Raw genomic sequence first — 23856 nt, forward strand, 5'->3', positions numbered from 1 at the left:
TAACTTATCAGAAAAGAAAATATTTTTTATTAAAAATTATGCTCTATGCAAGGGACAGACCTAAAGAAAAAAAAAGAAACCTTCAAAAGTGTTAAAAATAAGCCCACTGAAAAGTAAGTAGAGGTTAAAATCTTGATATCTTATAAAGTAAAATTTAGACCAATAAAACAGTATAAAATAATGAAATTACAATTTTTTAAAAGTGAAAAACAGTATCTGTTATTGAAATTATGTCACTAATTTTATGCAAACAATGAAACAGTTATAATCAGTAGTTATAGCCATGGCAAAAAGAAATGTTTAAAATGTACAATTGAATACATCTCTTCTTATGTAAAGCAGATCAAATGAGCAAATTTTATAAAGACATTGAAGTACTGAACACTTATCATTAATCACTTAGACCTTATATATTGAAACCTTAACCAAGAGATATTGCACTTCTTTAACTGCAAAAAAAATATTCATGAAAACTGACCATTTTTATGCCACAGAGGAAACCTTAATACATTCCCCAAAATAGAAATAAAATATAGAACATTCTTGGAACTATTTTCAATAAAACTAGGAATACATAACAAAATTGAAAATCATCAATTTCTTCTACCCAGAAATTAACATATAGCATTAACTCTTTGATGAAACTGGAAATAGACATCAAAATACAATATGTCTCAAAATTTTAGCAGGTCATATCGTAATCTGAGATACAATTGAAGTAATTATCAGAGAAAAGTTAATAGAATTAAACTACATCAATAACAACTAGAAAAATAAGACAAATACTATGTTTTTTTAAAAAAAATTATTTAAAAGCCAGTAGTAAATTAATAGACTTCCCCTGGTGCCTCAGATGCTAAGAATCTGCCTGAAATGCAGTAGTGAATTAAACCAAAAAAAAAAAAAAGAATTTGAGGGAATTGTCACTTAAAGTATGCCTTAGATTATTGGTACTAAATCTGTGAAGAAACAGAATTCCTACCCTCATGAAGTTTTTAGGCAACCTGAATAAAACAGTTTAGGAAGCTAGATTGTTTTCTTTTTCTTCCAAAGTTGCAGGGTTCAGATAACAATTATTAACACAATATGGACATAATTTGACCATACATGCAAACCTTTAATATTTTATTATTTGAGATTTATAACAGAGATAGTGCTTATCAATAGACACAAAGTGAATCCCCAATTTCAACACAGTTTCCTCATATAAATAATTTGAAATGTGTTTACTGTTTATTTCAGGAGAGTAAGTGTCTTTCTTTCTAGAATCTATTAAGATATTATTTTCCTGTACATTCAATGTTTGTAAGAACAGTTTGATGGATATGATGGTTTCTGTTTGATCAATATTAATTTAAAGCTGCTGGATATCCTTGGAGAGCTAATCAAGAAGGTGAAAATTTTTCCACGTTAATGTTGTCAAGTGACAGTAGATTTAAGAGGTAATGAACATTATTTACTTAAAAAGAAAATGTTTTCCCTTATGCAATTACTGTTAGAAGAATCATTAGCTACAACAAAAGCTCTGTGAGTCAGTTAAACATATGTCTCATTCCATAATTTATACTTCTTCTTAACAGTCTGTGATCCCTTGGGTCACGATTACTTTAGAAATACAAAGAGAACCCTAAACTAAATAATTTCTGTTATAAAATGAACATGTAAATTATCTGCTAAATTACTTGTACTTAATTAGTAATTTTGCATAATGATATACATTCTCTTTGGGTCTCTTCAGACTCTGACAGATAATACTTAACAAATGTTACTTAAGTTCCAATTACAGCACAAACCTTGTAGAAGTGCACTATTAATCTAAATATGCAAACATGACCAATCCTGGTATTCCTCAGGCAAGCTATCATTCAACATTCCTACGAAAGGGTACCTTGGCCCCTTCTGAATGCAGTGTTTCCGTTTCGTGTTTCTTACATAAGAGGCTAGAAATGTCAATTTTTTTTTTAAGTTTGTAAGTGAATAGCACTTTGTACAAATATTAGAATCAGCTCATGTCAGTTTTATTTTGGGAATTAAAATTTAAAAACTGTTTATCTTGTGATGTAAAAGCTTTTTTGGCAGTTAACATTAAAATAACCATGTAAGACATGGCTGCGACTCATCACATCCTGAGGGTGTGCCCCTTGAATTGTTCTAACCTTGTTCAAACTAACCAAACCGTTACTTTGTTTCTTAAGCTATGTCATGGAATTCATTTAGAAGAGCAATGCATTTAACTCAAATAAAAGGATCAAAATATAAAATATGTGTTTACCTAAGACATATTAATTGAATGCCTACAATGTGTCAAGCTAAGTCTTGGGGATGGAGCAGTGAAGATGGCAGACAAGTTTTCCCCTCTTTAAGAAAGGGCAAATTCAGATTATGTATGTATATATAGGTGCATGTTATGTGTGTGAAACTGTATGTATGTGTGTGGATGAGAGAAAAAAATAGATAATGGATAACTAGAGGGACAAAATAATATACGATCAGAGTTTATAAAGTGAAAATAGAAAGGGTTATTTAATAGAAACTTACTGAAATAAAGTATTAGTCAGTGTTAAATAGGGCCTAGAACTGCATTCCCTTTTACACATATATACAAAATAGATTTTATACAGCTCTCATGTACATCAAAGTTAAGTACTGAGTAAATTTTGCAGAGATTGAACTTTGCTTTGTTTGGAGGTTAACCAGGAATTGTTTAACATTTTGAAAAATCATCTCATCTTTGGTAATATAATTTGTGATATCTGAGTCATCAATACACTTCTGCACTGTATTGACACATATCACATATATATCACACACATATATATATATCACATAGACACATATCAGTCTATGATTGCATAAGTACAATAATGGTGATTTTAGATCTTATTTTAAAATGTTGGGCTTCCCTGGTGGCTCAGCTGGTAAAGAATGCTAAATATAAAGAAAAATATCAACATTATTTGGTTGAATTTTGTTGTTGGCTTTTATCCAACTTCATTCTAAAATGATAATATATTGACATTATTTTCTAGTTAAGCAACAAAAATATCAAGAGTGAATGCAAATTTTAAAAAGAGACACTGACCACACAATTCTAATATTTAAAGACATCTTTGAAAAGTATTGTACTGTCATTGGGATGGTCAAAAAGTCTTAAATCCAGAATGATCAGGCTTCTTTTCTTTCTTATATGGAGTACAAATAATATAAAACATGATGAACTATGCAACATTAAGGCTTCTCAGGCGGCTCAGTGAGTAAAGAATCTGCCTAAAATGCAGGAGACTCAGGAGATATGGGTTCAATCTCTGGGCCAGGAAGATCCTCCAACAGGAGTGCATGGCAACCCACTCTAATCTTCTTGTCTGGAGAATCCCATGGAAGGGAGCCTGGGGGCTACAGTCCATAGGACTGCAAACGGTCAGACATGACTGAAATGACTGAGCATGCATGCAATACAATATTAGAGAAAAATTTACCTTGCCAACTGTATATTAAGTAATTTGTATTATGGTGATAGTCCAAATGTAATAATTTATTTTCATTCAACAAAATTACTGTTTTTATATAAATCAATGAGAAAGCAAAAGTAAACGAAGTATATAACTAGCTGAGGTTACCATACACACACTTCAAATAGAATGAAAAAATAATAGAGGAGATGTCATTTAGAATAACAGACTGTGGTACACAAAGTTTGTCAATATTTGAAACCTTTAAAATCAGTTCACAGAAAAAAAAAAAAAATCCCACTTCCAATGACACTGCTTGTACAACAGATGGAACAGTAACTCGGGTTAGTGGGTAACACAGCTTTACAGCCAACTTAAAAAAGAAACACCAGGTGTTTTAGCAATTTATTGCATTATTCATCAACAGCACTTAGTTGCCAAGAACTTTGAAAAAGACTTCAAAAATCAATGAAGTTACTGAGCTATTAATGCATAATGTATCACAATAATCAATGTAAAATGTATAGTAATTTCTAGAGTGATAGATTATTTAGTAACCTTTTATTACCATTTTGAGCTACAGTGATCTTTCAAAGAAACTTTAAAAAATATTTTCCCCATTTTATTGTTGATTTTTTTCAGTGAAAAATTAAAAATTGAAACTAAAATACAGCAAATGGTATAATAAATTTTTGGATATATTTACAGAGTTAAAATAAATCTGTCTTGGGCTACATGGAAATGAGGTATATCTCACTAAAGTGTGGGGAATAATCAGGGAATTACTAAAACCTGTATGTAATAAAATAATCTTACTCATGAGAATTTTTAGTTTCCCATACTGGTTGAAATTTGATGGGGATGTACTTAAACAAAATGATTTGGAAACATCTTGCTATTAGTTTTTTGGTTGCTGTCCAAAGTCATGATTCTAAGTCAGCATAACCTTAAATATTGAATTTATTTGAAGTGAATGAGGAATGTGTTAGCCAAACATTTGGAGGAAGAATTAATTGATCTAGAAGATGACTTTATGGCATAAGAATGACAAAAGGAGTTGAGTTATAAAATCTTTTGGGTCCAGTTAAGACTTTCATGCTAATTTCTTTGGAAAAAATTCCATATACCTATAAATTACATGTACATTTGCAGCTACATGTTATTTGAAAATAATTTTACATTGATAGTGTTTAAAAAGAAACTGCAAATGTTTAAAGGTATTTGAGAGATTTGTCAACAAAATTATTTCCTAAGTAAATTTAAATAATACTAAATTAGCAGTGACTCAAGAAAAGTTGTGGTTATATTGAAATTCATTAATAGAATTTGTTTTAATATATTTAATATCACTTTTGTCTACATGTTTTTTGTTTTTGTCCAAAAATGATAAATCTATATTATGTAAGTTATATACTAAAATTATTTTTTTTATTTTCATTTCTTTCCAAATAGACTCTGATACTGACACCAGTGCATGCCTCACAATTTTCACACAGTCTTTGTTTTATTGTTTTTAATTCAACTTTTTGGTTCACCTCTCCCTCACTCTGTCCCTCCCTCCCTTCTTTCCTTCCTTCCTTCCCTCCATCCTTTCTTCTTTCCTCCTGTCCTTTCTCTGCTTCTTATATGGAGCAGCACTACTAGTCTTAAATTATTTTATATATACCTAAGCATCGAACTACTGCAATTTTTTTCTAATGCAGCCTTGCTCAAATTTTATATTTTGAAATACATTTTTAATAAATAAATCAGCTTTCTTGCTATTATCCTTACATTACAATCTGATTAATAAAATATACTTTCAAATTAAGTGTTCATAAAATTATTATCAATGAACTTAGTTTCACAAAACGTGTAAATTATGAAATTTTATTATAAATATGCTCAAGAGTCGGACACGACTGAGTGACTGAACTGAACTGAACTGAATAAAGTTAAGAATTATTGATCTATCTCTATATGTGTTAAAAAAAGTCAGTTTTTCACAAGTCTCAAATATAGCAAGGGATGAAATTTAATAAAATTTTGTTTCCTTTCATGTAGAATTTGGGGCCAAAATAGCCACTTTACTGGTGTGGCATCTGAACTCCTTTTATATTGTTTGGTTGACCTTTACAACATGGCTTCCAATTCCAGGCTTTATCATCCCATCTCCTTACTAGCTAGAAAGGAGGGGGGAAAAGAAAGAGGACAGAAGGTCAATTTACTTATCTCTTTCTAAAGCACCAGCATGTTTCTTAACATAGGCACACATGTTCTAAATTAAAATTCTTTTTATTAGTTAAAAAAAAGGAATATAACTACTGCTGACTATTTACAATGGCCAAGACATAGAAGCAGCCTATATATCCACTGGCAGATGACTGTATAAAGCAGTTGTGATACCTATATACAATGAAACATTATTTCAGCCATAAAAAGGAATGAAGTTGAGTTAGTTGTAGTAAAGTGGATGAACCTAGAGCTTGTTATACAGAGCGAAGTTGGTCAGAAAGAAAAACAAATATCATATATTGGTACCTAATTATGGAATCTAGAAAAAATGGCATTTATAAAGCTATCTTCAGGGAAGGAATGGAGATGCAGACATAGAGAAAGGACTTGTGTATACAGCGAAGGAAGGAGAGAGTAGGATGAACTGAGAAAGTAGCATTGACATGCATACACCACGATGTGTAAAATGGATAGCTAGTGGAAAGCTGTTATATAGCACAGGGAACCCAGCCTGGCACTCTGTGATGACCTGGGAGGGAGGAGGGGAGGGGAGGAAGTGGGGGTGGGAGGGAAGCTCACAAGGAAGGGGATAAATATATATAGTTATGACTGATTCGTATTGTTGTATGGCAGAAACCAACACAACATTGTGAGGCAATTATCCTTCAATTAATAATTCTTAAAAGATTTATTCAAAAAGCAAAAAAAAAAATTGCAAGACAATATACTTATTGGGGAACACTTAGCTGACACTGAAGCACCCAAATAAGATAATAAGCAATTTTCAAGTAGGTTTGTGTCTTGTTTTTTTTGAATGTATCACCTAGGACAATATTTATGCATATATAAGAAATAAATAAATGTGTGAAAAATGAGTGGTGTGAAAAAATAAATGATATAAAGAAAAGGTCACATGGAGTTAATAAGAGGTTAACAAGATAAACACTTGATGATAAACTTTTTATTTTCTTAATATGGAGTAATTCCACTCTTTTTGTTTATCAGTGTTGGTTGGTTTTAAATACCACAAATGTGCTTAAATTGAGGACCATCTGTGGGGTTGTTAAACTTCCATGTTTCTTACAATTGCATTCAAATGAAGACATCTGTATTTTTATGAACCATCATTTTTTTTCCTGTTGACCTTTTAGTTATCTGCTCTTTCAACAAGGAAGTGAACTGGTTAAAAGTAAGTTACATAGAAAGTTTTCTAGTTATTTTTCACTTATTCATGTCTTTTACAAAGGTCGCTATTTGAAATGATTAAAAGGAAGAAGAAGAAATCTCATATTTAAATAAAAAGTCCAGTGTGTTTGCCAAACCAATGTAAAGAAAATGTTGAATGCACAACTTATATTTTTCTAGAATATCCGAGTTCGGCTGTTAAAAGTATATAGTCAAAATCGGCATTAACAAAAGAATTTGGTGCACTTCAATTTAATCCACACAACCGCATTAACTCTTGCCCCCAACAAATTCAATGCCTTGATGCAGGAAATTCTCAGTATATATTTATAAATATGATCCTTTTTAAGACTGTCACATGGAACCTGAATGTTCACATATTAAAAGCTTTATCACAACTGTCTTACCAACACTGAGGCAACTGTTGCCTTATTTTTTGCTCTGGCTGCAAAATATTGCGTCCTATTCTGCTTAACAAGTGGTGAGACTGGATTCTATATTCTTTAAACAAGATGACACAACTTGACTATCTATCCTTTTGTTACTGTCTTATCTTTATAGTCACCCCCTGATTTGGGGTTTCTCAAGTGACTGCCCTACAGAAAACGATCAGTTTATTTCTTAGTGATCCCATGGACAGCAGCACACCAGGCTTCTCAGTCCATCACCAACTCCCAGAACTTATGCAAATTGATGTCCATCAAGTCAGTGATTCCATCCAACCATCTCATTCTGTCATTCATTCTCCTCCCGCCTTAAATCTTTCCCAGCATCACAGCCTTTACCAATGAATCAGTTCTTCACATAAGGTGGCTAAAGTATTGGATCTTCAGCATCAGTCGTTATAATGACTATTTAGGACTGATTTCCTGTAGGAATGTCTGGTTGGATCGCGTTGAAGGCCAAAGGACTCTTAAGAGTCTCCTCCAACAAAACTGTTCAAAACCATCAATTCTTCAGCACTCACCTTTCTTTATAGTCCAACTCTCGCATTCATACATGACTACTGGAAAACCATAGTTTTGACTAGACAGACCTTGGTTGGCAAAGTAATGTCTCTGCTTTTCAATATGCTGTCTAGTTTGGTCATAGCTTTTCTTCCAAGGAGCAAGTGTCTATTAATTTCATGGCTGCAGTCACCATCTCTAGTGATTCCGGGCCTCCCAAAAATATAGTCTGTCACTGTTTCCATTGTTTCCCCATCTATTTGCCATGAAGTGATGGGACTGGATGCCATGATCTTCGTTTTCTGAATGTTGAGTTTTAAGCCAACATTTTCACTCTCCTCTTTCAGTTGCATCAGTAGGCTCTTTAGTTCCTCTTCACTTTCTGCCATAAGGGTGGTGTCATCTGCATATCTGAGGTTATTGATATTTTTCCCAGCAATCTTGATTCCAGCTTGGGCATCATCCAGCCCGGCATTTTGCATGATGTACTCTGCATATAAGTTAAATAAGCAGGGTGACAACATACAGCCTTGAGGTACTCTTTTCCTGATTTAGAACCAGTCTGTTGTTCCATGCCCAGTTCTTACTGTTGCTTTCTGACCTGCATACAGATTTCTCAGAAGGCAGGACAGGTGGTCTGGTATTCCCATCTCTTTCAGAATTTTTCACAGATTATTGTGACCCACACAGTCAAAGGCTTTGGCATAGTCAATAAAGCAGAAATAGATGTTTTTCTAGAACTCTCTTGCTTTTTTCATGATCCAGTGGATGTTGGCAATTTGATCTCTGGTTCCTCTGTCTTTTCTAAATTGAGCTTGAACATCTGGTAGTTCATGGTTCACCTACTGTTGAAGCCGGCTTGGAGAATTTTGAGCATTATTTGCTAGAATGTGAAATGAGTGCAATTGTATGATAGTTAGTACAGTCTTTGGCATTGCTTTTCTTTGGGACTGGAATGAAACTGGACCTTTTCTAGTCCTGTGGCCACTGCTGAGTTTTCCAAATTAGCTGCCTTATTAAGTGCAGCACTTTCACAGCATCATCTTTTAGGATTTGAAATAGCTCAACTGGAATTCCATCACCTCCCCTAGGTTTGTGTGTAGTGATGCTTCCTAAGTCCCACTTGACTTTGCATTCCAGGATGTCTGTCTCTAGGTGAATGATCACACCATCGTGATTATCTGGGTCATGAAGATATTTTTTATATAGTTCTGTGTATTCCTGCCACCACTTCTTAATATCTTCTGCTTCTGTTAAGTCCATACCATTTCTTTCCTTTATTGTGTCCATTTTTGCATGAAATGTTCTCTTGGAATCTCTAATTTTTTAAAGAGATTTCTAGTCTTTCCCATTCTATTGTTTTCCTCTATGTTTTTGCATTGATCACTAAGGAAGTCTTTCTTATCTCTACTTGCTATTCTTTGGAACTCTGTGTTCAAATGGGTATATCTTTCCTTTTCTCCTTTGCCTTTGACTTCTCTTCTTTTCTCACCTATTTGTAAGGCCTCCTGAGATATCCATTTTACCTTTTTGAATTTATTTTTCTTGGGGATGATATTGATCACTGCCTCCTGAACAATGTTATGAACCTCCATCTGTAGTTCATCATGCACTCTGTCTATCAGATCTAATCCCTTGAATCTGTTTCTCACTTCCACTGTATAGTCATAAGAGATTTGATTTAGGTCCTACCTGTATGGTCTAGTGGTTTTCCTGACTTTCTTCAATTTAAGTCTGAATTTGGCAGTAAGGAGTTCATGGTCTGAGCCACAGTCAGCTCCCATTCTTGTTTTTTGCTGACTGTATAGAGCTTCTCCATCTTCGGCTGCAAAGAATATAATCAATCTGATTTCAGTATTGACTATCTGGTGATGTCCATGTGTAGAGTCTTCTCTTGTGTTGTTGAAAGAGGGTGTCTGCTATGACCAGTGCATTCTTTTGGCAAAATTCTGTTAGCCTTTGCCCTGCTTCATTCTGTATTCCAAGGCTAAATATGCCTGTTACTCCAGGTATCTCTTGACTTCCTACTTTTGCATTCCAGCCTCCTATAATAAAAAAAAAAATCTTTTTTGGGGGTGTTAGTTCTAGAAGTTCTTGTATGTCCTCATAGAACTGTTTAACTCAGCTTCTTCAGCTTACCGGTTGGAGCATAGACTTGGATTACTGTGATATTGAGTGGTTTTCCTTGGAAATGAACAGAGATCATTCTATCATTTTTGAGATTGGATCCAAGAACTGCATTTCAGCCTCTGTTGTTGACTATGAGGGCTACTCCTTTCTTCTAAGAGATTCTTGCCCACGGTAGCAGGTGTAATGGTCATTTGAGTTAAACTCACCCATTCCAGTCCATTTTAGTTCACTGATTCCTAAAACGTTGACATTCACTCTTGCCATCTCCTGCTTGACCACTTCCAATTTGCCTTGATTCATGGACCTAACATTCCAGGTTCCTATGCAATATCATTCTTTACAGCATCAGACTTTACTTCCATCTCCAGTCACATACACAACTGGGTGTTGTTTTTGCTTTGGCTCTGTCTCTTCATTCTCTCTAGACTTAGTCCTCCATTGTTCTCCAGTACTATTTTGGGCTCCTACTGACCTGGGGAGTTCAACTTTCAGTTTTTTATCTTTTTGCCTTTTCATACTGTTCATGAGGTTCTCAAGGCAAGAATATTGAAGTGGTTTGCCACTTCAGAGAAGTGAGAACAAAGATGGATACATTTTGAGAACAGAGATGGATACATTTTATTAATCTCACTCAAGCAGTTGTTTGCCTTTGTGTCAGAAGAGTAATTGAGACACTGGTTGCCAATATTATCCAGATAATTCAGTGAAACATCTATATATATATATATATATATATATATATATATATATATAATTTCTTTTCATTTGTCATATCATTTTCCTAGATTTCTTACACAAGACCTGTTGGGGAAATGTATAATAGTCAATAAATATAAACATTTTAAAATCATGTTTCTTACCCAGTGCTGTTTTTCTTAAGCAAAGCTTATTTGCCTTGATTCTCATCTTTCTTTCAATAAGCACACTCAGAGGAGACTTCTAGATTCCTTGTATAAGCATACCCTTGGTAATCAGTTCCAGTGGCTCATATAACATGGCAAAATATATCTGATCATGGCTGAATCACTCTTTGTTTATCCAGCTGAAACACTGGCCTTATGAAAAATCAGTATATCATCAATATAAGCTCATGCTTAATTAAAAAAGTCTATTTGAACAATCAATAGAATATTAAATACCCTAAATAGATTAGCATGATTATTATGAAAGATGTACATTCTTAATTTTTTGTGGGTTCATGCTAAGAATTTCCTCCTAAATTAGACATTTTTCATGACAGCATTTTGGTTTCTTAATCCAAAAAGGTCTCTTATGCATACTGGATAATTAATAATATCATTATGACTTTGTGTTTGAGTTTTGGAGGGATTGTATGTACTATCATGGATATTGGAATCTAGATTCCAGTCATAGTTCTGCCATTTTTGGTCTGGGTTTACCATATGAAAGTTTTGTTTAGTTTCAATGCTTTTTATTCTTTCTTTATAATGTGAGACTAGTGGTGCCTAGATCTGAGAGCTACTATGGGAATTAAACAAGAGAAGGTACAGAAAAATATACTTGGGAGATAAGTATTCCATAAACTGTAGTTAGAGTTACTATTTTAAATTTGAGGAGATACCAGTATTAGTTTATTGGTGAGTATATATTATTTTGCTTAGAAAATCTGTTCCAGAACACTGTTATTACTATTATTACCTTAAAACAACAACAGCAAAAAAACATGATTATTTTGCCAGCAAAATGGATTATTCATTCCTCTAGCAGAGGAATGAATGGCAATTTAGGACAACCAACCCATAGCAAAAGCCAGTGGCAAGTCCAATAAGCAAAGAACAGGAATGCTACTTCATAAAGGAAAAAAGAAATTCGGAGAGGTTGTTTGGAACCAAGGTTCACTTAATAGGAGTTCAGGATGGTGTGGTGTTTCCCATTGGCTGGGCTGGATACTGAGCAAGGAGAATTCTTTCTATGAGGGTCTATAATTAATGCTTCCTCTTGAGGTCTGTCATTGACTTGGAATGGTAGTGCCTGAGGGCTTCCCTTCTGACCGCCTGACTCCATTTTAAGTGAAATTCCCTTTATTCTGTTTTACACATATGTATAGTAAAACATAGTTAACATAAAATTCTACTGAGGAAATTATTTTTTTCATATAATTATATGAGTGAAATTGTAAATATTTGGGATATTAATTTATATCATGTCTATTAGAATTACACTATATTCATGACCCAGATAATCATGATGATGTGATCACTAATCTAGAGCCAGACATCCTGGAATGTGAAGTCAAGTGGGCCTTAGAAAGCATCACTATGAACAAAGCTAGTGGAGGTGATGGAATTCCAGTTGAGCTGTTTCAAATCCTGAAAGATGATGCTCTGAAAGTGCTGCACTCAATATGCCAACAAGTTTGGAAAACTCAGCAGTGGCCACAGGACTGGAAAAGGTCAGTTTTCATTCCAATCCCAAAGAAAGGCAATGCCAAAGAATGCTCAAACTACTGCACAATTGCAATCATCTCACATGCTAGTAATGTAATGCTCAAAGTTCTCCAAGCCAGGCTTCAGCAACATGTGAACCACGAACTCCCTGATGTTCAAGCTGGTTTTAGAAAAGTCAGAGGAACCAGAGATCAAATTGCCAACATCCGCTGGATCATGGAAAAAGCAAGAGAGTTCCAGAAAAATATTTATTTCTGCTTTATTGACTATGCCAAAGCCTTTGACTGTGTGGATCACAAGACACTGTGGAAAATTCTGAAAGAGATGGGAATACCAGACCACCTAACCTGCCTCTTGAGAAATCTATATACAGGTCAGGAAGCAACAGTTAGAACTGGACATGGAACAACAGACTGGTTCCAAATAGGAAAAGGAGTACGTCAAGGCTGTATATTGTCACCCTGCTTATTTAACTTCTATGCAGAGTACATCATGAGAAATGCTGGGTTGGAAGAAACACAAGCTGGAATCAAGACTGCTGGGAGAAATATCAATAACCTCAGATGTGCAGATGACACCACACTTATGGCAGAAAGTGAAGAGGAGCTAAAAGGCCTCTTGATGAAAGTGAAAGAGGAGAGTGAAAAAGTTGGCTTAAAGCTCAACATTCAGAAAACGAAGATCGTGGCATCCGGTCCCATCACTTCATGGGAAATAGATGGGGAAATAGTAGAAACAGTGTCAGACTATATTTTTTTGGGCTCCAAAATCACTGCAGATGGTGACTGCAGCCATGAAATTAAAAGACCCTTACTCCTTGGAAGAAAAGTTATGACCAATCTAGATAATATATTCAAAAGCAGAGACATTACCTTGCCGACTAAGGTCTGTCTAGTCAAGGCTATGGTTTTTCCTGTGGTCATGTATGGATGTGACAGTTGGACTGTGAATAAGGCTGAGCGCCGAAGAATTAATGCTTTTGAACTGTGGTGTTGGAGAAGCCTCTTGAGAGTCCCTTGGACTGCAAGGAGATCCAACCAGTCCATTCTGAAGATCAGCCCTGGGATTTCTTTGGAAGAAATGATGCTAAAGCTGAAGCTCCAGTACTTTGGCCACCTCATGCGAAGAGTTGACTCATTGGAAAAGACTTTGATGCTGGGAGGGATTGGGGGCAGGAGGAGAAGGGGACGACCGAGGGTGAGATGGCTTGATGGCATCACGGACTCGATGGACATGAATCTGAGTGAACTCTGGGAGCTGGTGATGGACAGGGAGGCCTAGCGTGCTGCGATTTGTGGGGTCACAAAGAGTCGGACACGACTGAGCGACTGAACTGAACTGAACTGAACTGAATACAATAAAATGGTAATTATGTAAGAGAATGAATGTGTTAAAAGGTTATTGTGGTGATCATTTTCCACTATGTAAATGAATCAAATGCTGACATCATATACCTCAAAGTTACACATGTTATGTGTCAATGATATATCCAATAATGTTGGGGAAAAAATTAGGGAACAGTCCTATGTAATGTTTGTCTCTATAATAATTTCTAGAAATGTTTTTTAAAAAGAAAGACACAGAGGCAGAGATTTGTGTGATGTGTTTACCAGAGTGCTTGGGGCCACCAGAACAAAGAAGGAACCTCCTTTGGAGACTTCATGGGAAGTATAGTCCTTCTGATACCTGATTTTGGACCTCTGGCCTCTAGCAATGAGAATAATTTTTTAAATATTTAAGCCAAAAAAAATAACACTAACATTTCTAAATAGTTAAAATTCTGCATTTCTGGAGACTCACTTGTCTCTAGAATGTGAGCATATGACTGACATTTTTACTGATTAGATGCTTCCTTATTCAGCTTGGATACAGAAATGAGCAACACCTGGTGGCTGGTATATACTTGTTTTAAGAAGCACACAGCTTTCTTATCCATTTGTCTGCTGATAGACATCTAGGTTGTTTCCATGTCCTGGCTATTATAAACAGTGCTGTGATGAACATTGGGGTACACGTGTCTCTTTCAATTCTGGTTTCCTCAGTGTGTGTGCCCAGCAGTGAGATTGCTGGGTCGTTTGGCAGTTCTATTTCCAGTTTTTTAAGGAATCTCCACACTGTTCTCCATAATGGCTGTACTAGTTTGCATTCCCACCAGCAGTGTAAGAGAGTTCCCTTCTCTCCACACCCTCTCCGGCATTTATTTGCTTGTAGACTTTCAGATAGCCGCCATTCTGACTGGCGTGGAATGGTACCTCATTGTGGCCATCAGCAGACGAATGGATAAGAAAGCTGTGGTACATATACACAATGGAGTATTACTCAGCCATTAAAAAGAATTCATTTGAATCAGTTCTAATGAGGTGGGTGAAACTGGAGCCTATTATACAGAGTGAAGTAAGCCAGAAAGAAAAACACCAATACAGTATACTAACGCATATATATGGTTTTTAGAAAGATGGTAACAATAACCCTGTATGCGAGACAGCAAAAGAGACATAGATATATAGAAGAGTCTTTTAGACTCTGTGGGAGAGGGTGAGGGTGGGATGATTTGGGAGAATGGCATTGAAACATGTGTAATATCATATGTGAAATGAATCGCCAGTCCAGGTTTAATTCATGATACAGGATGCTCAGGGCTGGGAAGACCCAGAGGGATGGTATGGGGAGGGAGGTGGGAAGAGGGTTCAGGATGAGGTACACCTGTGGCAGATTGATGTTGATGTATGGCAAAACCAAAACAATATTGTAAAGTAATTAGCTTCCAATTAAAATTAATAAATTTATATTAAAAAACAAAATCAAACAAACAAAAAGAACTGGAACAGAAATCTAGGGATTTTCAGGCAAAGACAAACAAGAAAATTTTCTATATGAAATAAAAAAACAAAACCTTAAAAAAATAAAAATAAAAGTTAATTCCAACAGAAAAAAAAAAAGAAGCAGCAGCAGCAGCACACAGGGTTTTCTGTTATTCAAGGGCAGCTGTGTGACACCTCCAAGGACACAAGCCCTGAGAGTCATGCATGTAGGGCGATGGATGACACAGACATTATTTTCTGAGCTGGAGTAGTCCTACACTGTGCTTAGTTGTTTTCTAGATTCCGTGCATCTGATTTCTTTGTGCCAAGCTGTGAAGTATCCAGGATTGACTCTCAAGCACTCCTGAAAATGCTCTGAGATGTCTAAAATTCTTTGAGAAATCCCCCTCTGCTTAAATAAACTGGAATGGAATCTGTAAGAACATTTGCAGATACATAGACTTGTTCCTCCTTTCTTGATTTATCTAATTAGGTAGTGAACATTGACAGCCTGCTCTGAAAAATGGGTTTTTAGCACACTTATACTGGAGAAGGCAATGGCACCCCACTCCAATGCTCTTGCCTGGAAAATCCCATGGATGGAGGAGCCTGATGGGCTGCAGCACATGGGGTCGCACAGAGTCGGACACGACTGAGCGACTTCACTTTCACTTTTTACTTTCATGCCTTGGAGAAGGAAATGGCAACCCACTCCAGTGTTCTTGCCTGGAGAATCCCAGGGATGCGGGATCCTGGTGGGCTGCCGTCTATGGGGTCGCGCAGAGTCGGACATGACTGAAGCGATTTAGCAGCAGCAGCAGCACACTTATACAATCTCCCAACTTTTTTCCTCTTACAAACTTTTCAGAAAGGCATGGTTCTTTTTTTGGTTAGTCTTATATTTGTTAACTGTAGAACTTTCCCCTTAACTCATTACTCAGGAGTGGTATATACTTATTCAGTTTCTTTCAATATAACCTTTTACTCTAGAAATATCTCATTCACTGACATTATATTCTGCTCTAGCCTTAATGTAAGAACACTGCTATTATTCTGTAAAGATTAAAGATTCTAAAGATTAAAATCCAAACACTCAGCTTTTTAATTTATGATTTGTTGATTATTAGATGTTGTGGAAACAAGTATTGTGAATGGACTTGCAGAAAGAAGAACACATCTGTTGCTCAGACCAAAAGAACAGACTTTTGGACTCAGTGGGAGAAGGGGAGGTGAGGATGTTTTGAGAGGATAATATTGAAACATGTACATTACCATATTAATAGATGACAAGCGTAAGTTTGATGTGTGACGCAGGGCACCCAAAGCCAGTGCTATGTGGCAACCTAGAGGGATAGGGTGAGGAGGGAGGTGTGTAGGGGTTTACCTATGGCCGATTCATGTTGGTGTATGGGAAAAGCAATCATAATACTGTAAAGTAATTATCCCCCAATTGAAACAAATGTTTAAAAAGATATTAAAAAGAGGGGAAAATGTTATTTTATGAAATCAAATTTGTAGCATTTAGTAGTATTCCAAGAAAATAAACAATATATTTCATTTTCTTTTATCATATCACTTGCTCAAAATATTTCTTTTTCTCAATTTGATTCATATTTAAATTGTACCTCTTCAGTAATGTTTTGTTTTTCACAGAGTCTATGTCATCCCTATTTCTTGGATTAAAAAAAATACAATTATTTTCTTTGGAAAGATGCAGAGGAAATAAATACTCTCAAAATTTCATGTCTCAAATCATTTCTCTGCCTCATCTTGTTAAATTTTTAGTTACTTTAAAAATATGTATACAGATGCATTCCTTAATAATTTTATATCATTTAATCAGAGTTCCTGTGGAGATTCTATGCCACATCAATTCTTATTCATTTTAAATAATCAGTCTTTTTTGGTTATTATCTTAGTGAACTTTTTTTTGATCTTTGGCTTTCTCAAAGCCTATTTATACATATCAACATATTGTAACCCTTTTCACTCTTCTACTCACTTGTGTCTTTCAATTTGAAGACCACTGATTATTCCTGCCTTTGATAACCCTTTTCTGAGGCATTTATTTCCCTCTTCCATTATTGCTCTGATAATCTCAAACTCCTTTCACATGAAAATTGGAACCCCTATATTCATTGGCCCTGTAGCAACTTTTTTTTTTCTATTTACATATATGTGTATATTTGAGGAGTGTTAATAGCAGTTAGTAACTGTTAGTAACTTTTTCTTCCAGTTCTTTTTCGCTCTAAAAAATGTTTTAATACATATAAGCATTCCGTTTTATTGGATCACTTTAAAAATATTAACCTCTTTTTGACTAAAAGTTAATTTTTTCAAAAGTTAACTCCTTAATATGTCAAGGCTATTGATTTAGTTTTTAAAATTCTCTTCTTAAAATATATTATCTCACTAAATTACCTACTTCTTTTCAACAATTTTCTAAATCATTTTTCTTGAAATTTCACTTTAGATAATATTGATTTTCCTTTGAAATCTGTTAATTCCTGGATGACAGTCCTTGTTTATAGTTAACTGAGGTGAATTTTGTGTGCCATTAGGCAGGCATGTTTCCCTAGAAGGATGCTTACCATAGTTGGTTTTTTTTTTTTTAATTTTGTTTCTGGTGGCTGTTGGTTATAGTTGCAGGTAGTGGGTTGGATGATGGGGTAGGTAGACAGCACATGGGCAAGTCTACCTCTGTTCCAACGTATCCAATCCAACCTCAAAAACTGTTCTTTCTTCACAACATCCTTTACCATAAACATGCACTGGATAATTATACTTTAAATAGATAGGTATAATTATTTTTCAAAGAACAAAACACACACACACATGTAATGTAATGTGATGGGGAATATGTAATGTGACAGGGAAGCCTGGCATGATGCAGTCCATGGGGTCAGAAGGAGTCGGGCACAACTTAGCGACTGAATAACAACATGTAATGTGATAGCATATTTATATTTACTTCCTAAGCATTTTATTTCATACACTACTAACTTTATCTAGAAATTTCTTTTCTAAAAATCTCCAATAAATTTCAAACAAAGTAAATGAAGCTCACAATTGTTGAAAGTTTAATTATATATAGGCAATTTTATACTAACAACCATTTCTTGATATTTATTTATTCATTCATTTACCTTTTCATTTATTCTACTAAATTAATATTCATTTTCTGTACTTAGTACTGAAATGAGTTGTAAGGGGTTGAGGATTGATATTCCTTTAAGTGAGGGAGATTCTGTGTAAATGTTCTGAAAACACATGGACCGATATAAAATATGACAGATTTTTTTAAAAAGTGATCCTAATGTGAGTGATATAGTGAGGGTTGTTCCTGATTGTCAGAAGACACTGGGAACTATTGGGATCCTTAGAAGCATTTTGTAACATTGATGTTATAATGTTAGACATCTTGTCTGATTTATGTTGTGCTTTGCGTGTACTCAGTCATGTCCAACTCATTGAGACCCCGTGGACTGTAGCCCACCAGGCTCCTCTGTAAAATCCATGGAATTTCACAGGCAAGAATGTTGTAGTGGGTTAACATTCCCTTCTCCAGGGGACCTTCCTGACCTAGAGATCGAACCCACATTGCCTGTGTCTCCTATGTTGCAGACAGATTCTTCACCCTTTGAGCCACAGGGGAAGCCCAATAGTAGGTTCTATTTTAAGCTTTGAATAGCTATTAACATTTAGAATTTACAGATAGATAATAGATAAAATAATCTAGTCTGATTATCCTTGACCTTCATACACAGATCACTTTATATGCAAAGCCTGTGCTTCTTCAGCACTATGGTTATCTGTTGTAAGAGCCATTTTCTTCATCACTGTCCTATAAGATGTAAAGGTAATTAGTGGGGGAACCTGATTTCTTCTATCAAAATTGTCTCTTAGTAAGTTGCTTCTTAATTAGAGATTTGTTTCATTTAGGTGAATGTGTGGCAATTAAGCAAAACAAACCAATATTTAGGCTCATATTTCCCTATCAAAAACTATAAAAAATTCATAGTATACTTGAGTAACTCAATTGTATACAAATCCACAATATAATTAAGTTACTGTATGTTCTACCACAGAAAGATTTTCTTAAATTGAAGTACAGCTGATTTTTGACATTACATTAGTTTCAAGTGTACATCAAAGTGATTCAGTTATTTTCTTCAGATTATATTCCATTATAGGTTATTTCAAGATATTTAATATAGTTTCCTGTGCTGTATTGTAAATTCTTGTTGCTTATATAGTAGTTTATATATATTAATATCATACTCCTAATTCATTCCCCCCTTCTTCTTTCTCTTCTTTGGTAACCATAAGTTTGTTTTCTATGTCTATGAGTCTGTTTTGTCTATAGATTCATTTGTGTTATTTTTTAGATTCCACATATAAGTAATATCATAGAGTATTTGTCTTTCTCTATTTGACTTATTTCACTAAGCATTATATTCTAAGTCCATCCATACTGTTGCAGATAATAATATTTCATTCTTTTTATGGCTGAGTAATATTCGATTTCACACTTTTAAGCCATTTATTTATTGATGGTTACTTGATTATTGCCATTTCTTGGCTATCGTAAATAGTGCTGCACTAAACTTGGGATGCAAGTATCCTTTTGAAATTAGGCTTCTATTTTTTTTTTTTTTTTTTTTTTTTTTTTTTCTGGATATATAACCAGGAACTAGATTGCAGGATCATATAGTGGTTCCATTTTTAACTTTTTAAGGAACCTCCAAACTGTTTTCCATATACTCCTGAAAGCAGTGTTAGTTCTCTTTTCTCAAGACTCTCCCTAGTATTTATTATTTGTAGACTTTTTGATGATAGCCACTCTGAATAGTGTGGAATGATGCCTCATTATAGTTTAGATATGCATTTCTGTAATAACTAGTGATACTGAGCATCTCTTCTTGTGCTTGTTAGCCATCTACATGTCCTTTTTGGAAAAATGTCTATGTCTTCTGTCCATTTTTGATTAGTTTGGGGTTTTTTATTTTGATATTTAATTGATTTCACTGTTTATATATTATGGATATTAACCCCTTGTCTGTCACATCATTTGCAGATATTTTCTTCTGTGATTTAGTTTGTCAAAAATTATAGATTTTAAGTGTTCTTTATGTAGCTATGTTTTCTTAATCCCTAACCTTTCAAAGTCGGTGGTTGGTACTGATTATCTTATCTATCTTGTAACAAAGATTATATGAGGAAACTTTGTAAATTGTAATGTTTTCATCAAGTTGATAGTGTTTAGAAACTGGTTTTTTCCTCATGTTCAATAGCTGAAGATGTGATCTCGATATTTTCCAGTTGATGCCAAACACATAAACAAGGAGTATGTTTTTGACAAAATAAATAAAGCTTTTAAAAATAGTATATACCTTTCTATGAAGTTTATCTTATAAGATATCTGGTGTTTTAAAAAACTGTGATATTTATGCTGTTTGATTAGCATTGTAGTTCATGCATAAGATTGGAAAATATAATTGATGATTTAATTCAGAACTTTGGGTTTAAATGAGTGGATTTCTTGAATAGAGTTAGCAATCTGCAGTTTCATTTCTTTATATTACCTTATTTTGTCTAGCACACTTTTAATTTATAGTAAAATGAGAAGCCAAGAAAGAATAATAGGGACATTATGTTGAATAAAAATAAAGGCAAGGTAAATTTTAGAACAAAATAAATATGGATATGGGTGATACTGAAACAGAGTTCACCGTAAAGGTTATGTCATGATATGTTATTCAAACTTATGAGTTTCTTGTTCCTATACAAATAATTTTTGCTTTCACATAGATAATTAAAATGGATTCTTTTTTTGTGTGTGTGTTTCCTTTTACCTTGATTCTAAATTAGTTCCCTTAGAGGGATGGCTCATTTTTCTAAGACAAAACAGAATTCATTGTCTTTCTTTTTCCTCTTTGGAGTAGGCTGAAATTTTTTAATTCCCTTTTAGTTTAGCCACTACTAATTTCACCTATGATAGCTTTAAAATATGCAAAACATTGGAAAGATTCATTAAGAATAAAGAAGTTTGTAATTAGATAAACTAAAATATTGACTCTGGAAAATATATACAAATACATATAATCTTTAATTAAGGTGATTTTTATTCACCTTTAATAAATATTATCATGTGAGCATTTAAGTTTGAACATAAAATCTTCAAACATTTGTTTTACTCAAAATTGTGACTTGTGTTTTATTTATTGGACTAAATACTAATTAGTTCTGTTAACTTTATAAAATTCTTTTAGATAATACTCTTGGCCTATACTATTGAGGAAATTATCTGTGCTAACTTCATTTGGGGAGGGATACTGGCTGTCTGTAAGGCTAGGATTTTGAGAAGGGGCTTCCTGTACCTCCACATTGCTGACATGGCTGACAATTTGAAAGTTACCCTGTCAGTTCCAGCTTTCAGTGTGATCAGTGGTGGTTCTCATACTGGAAACAAGTTGGCCACACAGGAGTTTCTGATCCTCTCCTTTGGTGGAACAAACTTCAGGGAAGCCATGTGCATTGGAGCTGAGGTTTACCACAACCTGAAGAATATCATCAAAAAGAAATATGGGAAAGATGCCGCCAATGTGGGAGGCGAAGGCAAATTTGTTCCTGGGGAATAAAGAAGCCCTAGAATTGCTGAAGAATGAGATCAGGACAGCTGGTATACCCATGAGCTTGTCACTGGCATGGACTTGACTGCCTCTCAGTTCTTCTAGTCAGGGAAGTATGACCTGGATGTCAAGTCTCCCAGTGGTCTCAGCAGGTACACCCACCTGACCAATTGTCAGACCCTTATAAGTCCTTCATCAAGAACTACCCAGTAGTGTCTATCAAAGACCTTTTTAACCAAAATAATTGGGAAAATTGGCAGACGTTCGCTGCTAGGACAGGAATCCAGGTGGTGGGGAATGATCTCTCAGTGACCAGCCTGAAGCAGATTTCCAAGGCTGTGGTTGAAAAATCATGCAACTGCCTCCTGCTCAAAGTGTACCAGATCGGCTCATAGCCAAGTCTCTTTGGGGTGTGCCAGGCAGCCCAGTGCAATAGGTGGGGTGTCATGGTATCTCATAACTCTCGGGAAACTGCAGGTGTCTTCATTGCCAACCTCGTGGTAGAGACCTGCACTGGGCAGATCAAGACTGATATACCTTGCCTATCCTAGTGCTTGACAACCAGATCCTCATAACTGCTGAAGAACTGGGCAGCAAGGTTAAATTTGCTAGCAAGAGCTTCAGATAAGCCAAATGAGATTGGAGCAGGGGAGCATGTAAGTCTTTCCGTCACTAGTTGACTGGTTCAAATGTTGTTCTTGATGTTTGCATAGATAGTTCAAGGTCTCTCTTGATACTTGTAGGGGCTTCTGATAGTTAACTCCTTCTATTGCTCCTCTGTTGTTCTCTCACTGCATCCTTAGAACTGCTTCAGAAGCCAAGCTGACCATCTGAAACCCTGCTGGAAACTTTAGTTCTATAATCATGTCATTGACCCAAGTCATTGTTTTGCTCATCTCTCTTCCCACCAACTATTTGGAGTCATGAGTATCTATAGTATAATTTCTGAGGTGTCCACAGGCAATACCATACTTAGTGGTTTTATGTGTAAAATAAAAAGGCCTCAGTGACCAGTAAAAAGAAATTAACGTATCAGAAAGAACAATTAATTAATAAAAGTTAACATATGAGGAAAAATTTATATCCCTTTATTTTACTCTTATAACATTATAATATATTCTTTTTGGTGAGCAAAGAAACATTCAAATTAACCAATTTTTACAAAGTACTGAGAAAAGTTTAATTATGTTTGAGATATAATGATTTGCATGCACCACTGTGAGATCTTAATTTTTGTTCTTTTTATTTTTTATTGTGAGTCATAACATACAGTAATGTATATCAAACAGCAAGAAGTACAACTCAAGGATTTTCTTACGAATGCATGTATAATCACAAATAGATCAAGAACAGGACTTTTCCAGCCATCAAGAAGTCCCTTGCATAACTCTTCCAATCCCCAATCCCTATTTCTTTCCCTAAAATAAACATTATCCTGAACTCTAACACAATGCAATAGTTTTGGCTGCTTTGTACTTTATCTTCCTAGAGTTATATAGCATGTACTCATTTGGATCTGACTTCAGTTACTTGACATAATGTTTGTGTGACCCATCCCCACTTTTGAGTGGTTTTATTTAGTTTAGTTCATTTATTTTCATGGCTATATAATGTCTCATTTATTATAGTCCCAAATTTACATATCCCTTGCTTATGGACTTTCAGGTTATTCTGAGTTTAGGCTATTATGAAGAAAGTTGTAAAATGTTAAAAAAAAATCTTGACTGTAAAGCAATGATGGGTGTGCATATATTTCTCTTGTGTTAGGATTTAATTAATTAATTAAGCTCTATTGCTAACTCAGATATAAATCTTAGGATTCCAGGAATGTCAAGAGTAGAGAGGTTCTGTACACTGAGTTGGAACTTGGAAAATATATTCCCCAGGAATCAAAATGAACAGATTAAAAGTATAACCCTTAAAGGGATTGTCATCCAGCTTTGAAACACCTCCATCCCTAAAATTAGCTTAATAAAATTAATTGATCAAAATCAATTACAAAATTATTAGCACAAGCATAGCTGACCAAACAACTCAGAAAACAACAACAACAAAAAATGTTCTGCCCTTAGTCTTCCTTGTGCCTAAAG

The 23856-nt window shown here is 34.8% G+C and overlaps 1 pseudogene; it reads left to right on the forward strand.

Moving 5' to 3' along the window:
- Positions 1–14459: 14459 nt before the first annotated feature.
- LOC138422914 (alpha-enolase pseudogene) lies at positions 14460–22317 on the forward strand (annotated as a pseudogene).
- Positions 22318–23856: the final 1539 nt, after the last annotated feature.

The sequence above is a fragment of the Ovis canadensis genome, chromosome 17 (assembly GCF_042477335.2).
Source record: "Ovis canadensis isolate MfBH-ARS-UI-01 breed Bighorn chromosome 17, ARS-UI_OviCan_v2, whole genome shotgun sequence".
NCBI lineage: Eukaryota > Metazoa > Chordata > Mammalia > Artiodactyla > Bovidae > Ovis > Ovis canadensis.